Here is a 9,642-nt window from a genome sequence, read left to right as displayed (position 1 = left end):
GTAATTTTAAGAAAAAATAGTTCAAACCGCACCGCGAACACCCCTAATTCAGATTCATTAAAAAATAGTTTTAAATATTTTAATAATTTGACCAGTGTGACCATTAGATGTAAACATTATGAATGGTGGAGATTTTGTTGGATAGGGAATGGGAGAGGATCATCCTTCTCCCTATGATTATTATATCTACATTGTGCAAGTACTTATATTTTCACATCTCATTATTTTAAACATTTCATCAATATTTTTCATTTTTCTATTTTTTTTCCTTACATCCTGTCACCTATATATCATATATACATTTCTCCACAGGTGTATAACATTTTGAATGTTCAAATATACTTTTTCATATTGCGCTTTCTGAGTCATATATATGTTGCGATTAGAGCTTAAGATTTCAAACTTTAACCAAATGGCTGGTTTATTAGGAGTAAGAAAACTAAACATCAAGAAACAACAGAGTCAGTGATGATGAGTTCGTGAGTCCCATAGAATCACTTCCAAATGTGGTTTTGGAAGAGATTTTTTGTCAACGTGGCCACTGGCTTAATGTTAAACAATGTCGCAAAGAGTATCTTGATGTCGCAGAGGACGATCATGTATACCGATTTAAGTCCCTGGAGAAGCTTCCGTTGGTGTCATTGGCATGGTTCACCAAGGACGAGAGCAAATCCTCATTTCTGAAACGTTGCAAGGAAAGTGGCAACGCTGAGATCGTGTACTGCGAAGCAATATAAAAAAAATAACAATTAAAAGACTAAAATCAAATTAAAGTATGTTAATTTAAACCTTATTGTAAACTGTTAAAAGAATCTAAGAATGATTATATAATTGTTACTTAATAATTTATCATAAAAAACATTAAAAAAAAAATCACAAGTTCAATTTACCTGGTGTAATTTTGTTTTACATGAAATTTTGTTTATGTTTTAACTTAATTTGTATGACAAATAGAATGTCATCAAAGCACCTAATCACTGAAAATATCTAAAATTTTCACGTCATGAATGTCTAATGACTCCATCTTCCCTTCTCCTTGCTGGTCTCCCTCTTCTCACCCTCTTCCAAAGACTCCTTTTTCCACCACAAACCCAAACTACCCCCTTCTCTAGCCATCACCTCCCTGCCGCACCGCCTCTCCTTCTCCGTCCTCCGCCGCCACACCACCAACTCCTTCTCCAAGCGCCTTGGCCACGACAATTTTGGCCCTGTCTTCGTCGGCACCCTCGACGGCGCCCCCTCGAAGCTCCTCATCGCCGCCATGCACTTCTCCTCCCGCCCTCACTGTCCTCACGGCCTCTTGGTGATGGTGAGGAGAAGAAGGGGAGTTGAGCATGACTAGGTGCTTGCGCGTGGGGGGCGTGGAGGAATCGTGGCCCGTGATGCCAACTAACAAAGTTAGGGCAACAACTCCTGACTCGAGGTTGAGAATAGGATTCGATGGAAAATAGGATCAAGCTTAATTACTTTCCGTTGTGATCAATTGTAGTACCGATGGGTGTTTATGAAAGTGGAGCTTCGGGAAAGATGGGCACTCGTCATGTGCTGCAACTCAATTTGTCGCAACAAGAGGAGAAGAAGATACCTCGATGAAACCCAATCAGGATGTGAACAAAGGCCATTGCTCAAACTCTTCGATATGCGCTAGCTAGGCAATCCCTTTACTTAATCAGATAATTGATCTCTTGCTACCATATTTGTCCTTATGGATCTGTTGAAGGGAGGATTGAAAAAAAAAACAAAGGCATATTTCATATATGGTGGTAGGGAGGAGATGGCCTCTCATCAGCGGTAGAAAGATTGGACTCTGGGAATGTCATTACGTTGAAATATAAGATTTTTTTTTATATATAATTGATTAAAAATAAATTTAAAGTAATAATTTAATTTTTAGATATAAAAAATATATTTAAGCCAAATAATAAAGATTAAAACCAAATTAAAGTATGTTAATTCAAACCATATTATAAACTATTAAAAGAATCTAAGAATGATTATATAACTGCTACTTAATAATTTATCATAAAAACATTAAAAAAATCATAAGTTCAATTTAATTGGTGTTAATTTTTTTTACTTACGTAATAATTTTTTTAAAAACCTAGTTACTTCAAAGAATAAAGTGTATATATATATATATATATAAACTTACCAAACATGTTTACGCAAAATCCAAAGCATGATTGCGCCCTTTGAATGAACTTTTGTTGGTGTCTCCAAACAAGTACTTAGAGACCTTCGAGATAATTTTTTAATCCACGTAACTTCAATTCTTAACTTTTGACTGTTTAATAGACTTGTAAGACTTGACACGAGAAAGATGAAGCGAGACATTATTTATAGTGATGGATTTAGACATTGAAGGAGGGGAGGAAAAATAAACAAATATTTCTTACACTATACACATATATGTGTATATATATATATATATATATATATATATATATATATATATATATATATATATATATATATATATATATATATATATATATGTCAGTTTTCTATTCTTTTCCTTGACGCAGCTGGGCCATCCTGGACTTGAACCAGAGACCTCGCCCGTGAAGTAAATCATCGCACCTACAGTTATACTAAACTATAATAAAAAAAATAAAATCATCATTATGAAACAAATTAGAATAAAATTAATAGAAAACGTTCTATTTTCAAGATCCATTGAAATTGTATTTTATTATATAAGAATAAATTAGCGAGAAAATATTAGGACTTATATTAAGAAGTGAATTATGTAGATAAATTCTATGGATTTACTATTAAAATGATATAATGCATATCAAAATTTAATTATTTTTCTACCAACATTATGGCTCAAGTTAAACAAGGCTCAAATCTCTTAATATCATAATATCATGATTTTAGATTTAAACCTGGTGAATGAAAAAATAAAATTAAAATTCACTAAAATTGATCTATTGGGTTACGTACAAAGATATTAATTATTGGCTAAATTAATAGATACTAACCACCTATAATATCATAACAAAAAAATGAATTTTGAATTATAATGAAATATAAAATTTTGACTACAGACAAGGTACACGCTTACACCTTGATTTTGGTTATATGTTGGGAAATATTGTTTTGGAGAAAAATATTTACTTGTATTTTGTCTATGGTAATATAAAAATTATTTAGCCGTTTCGTACCATGTGTCGTTACCATATGTAGTTTGGGCATACCGTGATTTTTTTTTTCCTTTAATAATTTACCCTCTCACACCTTTTCTCTCTTCTACCACTGCGTAAAGCACGAGTCCAATGCTAGTTTTCTGAAAGCTTTTCTTAAGGGGTAAAGAGAGTAATTATTTCTTGTAGAAAGAAAGAAAAAGAAGATAAGAACTCGAGCTGATTTTCGATACAGTAAAAGACTATCGAGATATTTGTTTCATGTCATGTTTTTCACTCCGGGAAATACGAGGAGGAGAATACATACATATATATATATATATATATATATATATATATATATATATATATATATATATATATATATATATATATATATATATATATTCTCATGTTTATTAGAAGATTATAAAAAATATATTCCAAAGTATGTTGTATTCCTAAAAAAGTTATTCACGTTTCAAGCAAATTATTTTCTTTCCGTGAGGGGATGGATATCTCACATGTTAGGTTTTCAGGATGTAAATTTATACAGTAAAACAAATGTTCCCTATGAAATAATAGAGGTCGAGACTGTTGGTGTCACAACAGTGCCTCAACGAGGGGCTGTTGGCGTTGGAGCTTTAGGTGAGACAACAAATGCTTGCTTGCTAGACCGATGCTAGGTTCGTGTGTAAAGATGCTCTGGGTCCTAAGGTTACCAATCATAAGCCATGGAACATAATGGGATGTGTTATGAGTGGTGGATGTTGGAAGAAGCAAATTTGGATTTGTAAATTTGCTAGGAGAGGTTGACGAGATTAAATTGCAACTTGCGAGGAATTTGATTGATGATTAATTACTAAGGTGCTGACTGATCTTTTAACTTAGGCAGCTCCGAATTCAACTATTCTCCTTGTGTTTCAACCAGTTAGAATGAAAGATTACGTAGAATTTTTGTTTTTTAATGAAAAAAGTTTAAGAGAGTGAGATAGTGTCTCACTTAAATTCTATTTAGTACTTAGATACATACGTCTCTAATTTTGTTTTGATATCATTTCATTTCACTTCTTTCTCATGCACGCATGCGCCTACAGGATACAAATATATACTTCCAAAAAACAAAAATGCAAATATATATTTCAATTATTTATTATACTTTTTGACAGAGTGAAGACACATAAAAATTAAATATCACCAACACATGAAAAAAAAATCTCAATTATCATTAACTACTTTTGTTGGTACCACCGAAATTTAGGACTTATATTTTTCAGTGAAACATCAACATATTCTTACAAGTTTAGGTCTTTAAATGAATAATGAGACTAATATTTGATCAGATTTAATCAAATTTAAATACCTCTTTTCAATAGTATATTTTGTGGGAATCATAATCAGATTTTCTATCAGAAACTTAATCTATGTTGTTAATTGAGTTACACCCATTATATCATTTTTAACTACTTTAAATCAGTTTCACTTTACTAGAATTTAAAATAAGATTACTTAACTTTTAGTCAATCAAAAAATTCAAACACAATCCCAATATTCTATTACAATGCATTCCTGTCATTTATATTATCTTTATTTATTATCACTTACTTTCGGAAATAATTAGTTTTATTTATGTGGAAATTTAAATTTTCAAAATATTACAAATATTTTTTAATTATATCATTGTAAAAGAAGAAATAATAGTAAAATATCAAAATAATAAACGAGAAAGATAAGAAAATATTAAAAAATTACAAATAATTTCAATATAAAGGAATGAATACTTTTTTACCTATAAAATAAAAAAATTACACAAATAATACAAGCTCAAAATTATTTAACCAAATGATACAAAACATTGTTTAGGAACCGATTTCTCACCTTCTTTTTCTTTTTGTTTTGTTTTGTTTTCTGAAATAAAAAATCGATTCCCTTAAGTGCCTTTTTTTATACGTTTAGAATTTGGTTCCCCAACGTTCCGGAGGGGAATCGATTTCTTAACTGCTTTTTTTTTTGTTTTATTTTTCTATTTTTTTCTTAATTTCTTTTTGTATTATTAATTTTCTATATTTATGTTTTGTTTAAATTCAAAATAATATTATTTTGTATACTTTGTTGTTAATTTTTTTCATATTTTTTGTTTTATCATTTTTTGAATAGATAAAATTCTTTATATTATTGAAATCCTTTTTAAAAGCTTAAATATCTAAATTATAAAATAGAAAGACTAAAATTCTTGATTTGAAAAAATGGGGAGACAAAAATTGCATTAGCCTAAAATTAAGTCATGTCAAATTGAATATTTTACACAGAAGCTACGGTTTCTAGTTTCACACAAACTTCCTACAAACATAGAAATAAATGTTTTTATTCTTTATATCTTCATTTTATAGTAGTTTTACCATAAATACAATAGTAATTAACAATAGTGACTAAAAGTTCAAAAAATTTACTCACATAAAAACTATAAAATATTTAGATACCGAAACTAGAAAACAAGAAGCATAAATATAGAGTCAAAAGACTAAATAAACCAAAAACAATTCATAATAAATATGGAATTATCTAGAGTTTAAATCCTTTGTATTTTCATTTTATTTGATTATTAAAATACATAATTGAAATTTAAAAAACAAATTTAACCAACGAGTTGAATTGAACTAAAATATTTAAATTAGAAAATAGATATAAAATTTCAAACAATAGAGAAAAATATTTAAATTTGAAACAATACAATAATTTTTTAAAAATATAACATAAACTTAACGTTATTGGCTTGAACCTACACGGTGGGGGCATTTGCTTTTTGAATGACTTGGGATGCGACACAGGGAATATCGTTTTTGTTGATCCGGTTCTTGGATATCCATTTATGTGTGTATACAAGAGGAGACATGACGACCTTTAGAATTTATTTTTCTCAAAGTCGAGACAAATTCTTGGCTCAAGATATGGTAGCCAATACGCTTTGTTGCGCAATTCTCTAAATAATCCTTTGTATACATTGGAGACACTTTTTTCAATGTATACATAATATGTATGTAGTTCCTATACTCATGGTGAACATGCTTACAAATAGCAACATAATGAGAATAAGTCGTGCACTTTTTGGAATTTGTCACAATCACACCACCTTTCATCCATCCTGACAGTGAAATTTCTAGAAGTCGAATCTTTCTCGAGTTAATTGTTGTTTGCACTAAGAATTATGTGTCACATCGATCAAACTCAAGAACAATGTGAGAATTTTTCTTTCTCTGTGTGTCTTCCATAGTCTTGTTTAGTACTTATGTATAAACTTGGTCAGACGTAATCATTGTTGTAACTTTTCTTCCTTTTTGGTTGAACAATGCATTACAACTTGTGTAGGTTGATTTTTCCAGTGCACTTATTAGCATATTTCTTGTTTTTTTTATTACAGAATTAATTGCATCGGTAAGATTGGTACTCATGTGTCCCCATCGTCGGTCACCATCCCATGCGAGAGTCCACTTTTCTCGTAGAATCTCCCTAAGCCAATTAATTGCTCGATCACCATCTACTTCTTCCCTCCAATTGTTGTAGTAGTGATTGAACGTAGACTCTGTCCTTACATATGTTGAGTAGTTATAAACATACAATTTCAATATTGTGAATAATAAAAAAATTAAGTGATATTTAATATGAAGAGAAAGAAGTTTGACATTAACCCATATTGATAATTAGTTTTTTGATGTTATTGTTTTTAAACCTTCTCATGTAATTCTATGCAATGTGTCAAATGTTTTGGTGGATTTTTCTTTTCAAGACATCAAGTGTCATCAGGCCTTGCTTTGTTTGAAAGAACACCGGGCAGGGGCATTGAAACAAATCCCCTTCATCTATTTTGATTATTTGACCATTGTAGTGCACTAACCAATTAACAGATGAGGAATACATGTTGTGTATTGTGTTTCCAAAGTTGGAAGAAAGTAATAGAGAAACAAAGTGTTGTGCAAATGTGTTAAATAAAGGTGAATATGACTTCTATATATAGGGTTAAGGGTTTATGACCTAGTGTTAGAGTTAGGATTTGAAACATTGGATTCCTTGACGCACTGACATAAAGCAAAAGTGTCTCTAATACACCAACGTAAAACAAAAGTGCCTTAAATGCACTGACATAAAGCATTGGATTTCCTAACGCATTAGCGTAAAGCAAAAATGTCCCTAACACATTGACGTAAAAGATTGGATTCCTTATGTATTGGCGTAAAGTAAAAATGTCTCTTACCTAGGGTTAGGATTAAGGGTCATGGTTCAATTAATATATTAGGGTTAGGGTTTATGGTGCAAACTCAGGGTTTAGAGTTTATAAGTGGGGCTAGGGTTAGGGGCTAGAACTAGTAAAAATGGTACATAATTAGGGTTTAGGTCAGGTTTATATTGTTTAGCATATTCATGTATTAAATTGTTTAACAAAAATGTACATTTGCATTTTTTGTAACAAGAAAAAATCACTTTTATTTTTTTAAAAAAATCAAATCTGTGAGGGCAACTTTTGATACGTAGATTGTTATGTGTATTGGTTATTTTTTGTTAAAACAATGTTTCATTCTCGTATTTTTATGTCAATGAGGCCAATAAGATAACTTTTGGGTCTTGATTCGACCCTATAATGCATTAACGAAGTGGCCAAAAATAAGAAAAAATCACTAAAATTTTAAGATTTCATTCTATGAGGGCAATTTTTGACACCTAGATTATTATGTGTATTAGTTATTTTGGTTAAAATAATATTTCATTCTCATAATTTTTATGTCAATGAAGTCATTAAGACAACTTTCGAATCTCAATTCGGCCCTAAAACGCATGATTGAAGTGGCCAAAAACAAGAAAAAATCACTAAAACTTCAACATTTTATTTCATGAGAGCAACTTTTGACCCCTAGATTGTTATGTGTATCAATTATTTTGATTAAAATAGTGTTTCATTCCTGTAGTTTTCATGTTAATAAAGCCAATAAGACAATTTCGGATCTCGATTCGGCTTTAAAATGCATTAATGAAGTGCCCAAAAATAAGAAAAAAATCACTGAAACTTCATGATTTCATTCCATACTTCAAACTTTTAGCCTTAAAATGCATTAACGAAGTGCCCAAAAACTAGAAAAAATCACTAAAACTTCAAGATTTCATTCCATACTTCAAACTTTTGACCTTTAAACACACATGGCGAATATTTTTTATTATAAAACAAACACTCAGTAATATAACATTGAACAACATACATGACGACTACAAATCATTAAATAATAAAATAGCAATCAAATAAATTGGGGGGGGGGGGGGGGTTCTCCAAAACTTGATTCAAGGTTCATTGTTTAATCAAGATATTCATCTAAACCCTCCAAATTCTTAGAGCTTGTAGAAATTGGTGGTGGTTATGCACATGTTTCTAATGTCTTCATGTACACACATATACTCACTTTCTCTCATATATCCATCTTTAACTTCTTCTCAATGTTAGTACCAAAGCCTAAACCATGGAAGCTACAACTCCTCCTCTTCTTTGGAAACAATACCTTCATAGATTTGGAGAAGTATGTAATACATTTTGTTTAATTAAATGTTAATTATGTTATGATTTGCAAATATTCATGTTGTTATTATTTTGATTTCTGTAGGTAACAAATGATCAAATCCAGTCATATACTTAGGCTTCTCTAGATCCTAGAATTGAATATTTTTTAGTTTAAGCTAAGTTTTTAGATGTTGCAAAGCTCAGACAGATTAAAATCAACGATGCTTTAGTGGCTACTTTGGTTGAAAGGTAGAGACCTGAATCACACACATTTCATCTTCTAGTTAGTGATTGCACAATCACTTTGGAAGATGTTACTCTTCAACTGAGTTTACGCGTTGGTTGAAAACGTATTGGCCTAACATATTATGATTCAGAACAAATGTGTGCAGAATATATAGATGTTGTTCTCTCAAAGAGTGCACTAGTGGAATCAACACTAAAACTAAAATGGTTAAAAGAAAATATGTTGACTCTCCCAGCAGAACCCACACCACAACAATTAATAGACCATTGTAGGGCATACATTTTATGGTTGATTGGTGAGGTCTTGATGTTAGACAAGTCAAGAAACAGAGTACACCTGATGTATCTACCTCTATCAACAAATCTTGAATAGGTTGGACGGTACAACTAGGGTTCGACATGTTTAGCACATTTGTACAGAGAAATGGGAGAATGTACAATGTTGTTACAGTTTTGGGCATGATATCACATGTCATTCATTGAACCAAGGGTCGAGTGCCAACTATCATATCCACTTGTAACTAGGTAAATAAATTTTCTCACTCAAACAAAGACCATTTGGTAATTTATTTGACACTAACATATTACATTTCACTAGATGGAGTGACAAAGGGTTACGATTTTCTAGAATCCCATGTGGTGATGTTATAGGCTATACATCAAGATTCTATAAGATGCATAACGAGGAGATTGAACGATTTATTTTTGTTTTATTTATTCAAATGTCAATTA

General features: G+C 30.8%; 1 long non-coding RNA gene across 2 annotated transcripts; it reads right to left on the bottom strand.

The window, feature by feature from the left end:
* Positions 1–233: 233 nt before the first annotated feature.
* Positions 234–2,291, bottom strand: LOC121173789 (uncharacterized). Of its 2 annotated transcripts, none has more exons than XR_005889169.1 (2): positions 2,153–2,291; positions 234–721 (listed from the first exon to the last, which is right to left on the bottom strand). It is a non-coding gene; the product is annotated as an uncharacterized lncRNA (long non-coding RNA). The 2 variants fall into 2 exon arrangements; XR_005889170.1 differs by lacking the exon at positions 2,153–2,291 and adding an exon at positions 891–2,129.
* Positions 2,292–9,642: the final 7,351 nt, after the last annotated feature.

Source organism: Glycine max, chromosome 17, assembly GCF_000004515.6.
Source record: "Glycine max cultivar Williams 82 chromosome 17, Glycine_max_v4.0, whole genome shotgun sequence".
Lineage (NCBI taxonomy): Eukaryota > Viridiplantae > Streptophyta > Magnoliopsida > Fabales > Fabaceae > Glycine > Glycine max.
Note: the sequence above shows the minus strand (reverse complement) of the source record. Positions and strands in the feature narration are given on the sequence as shown.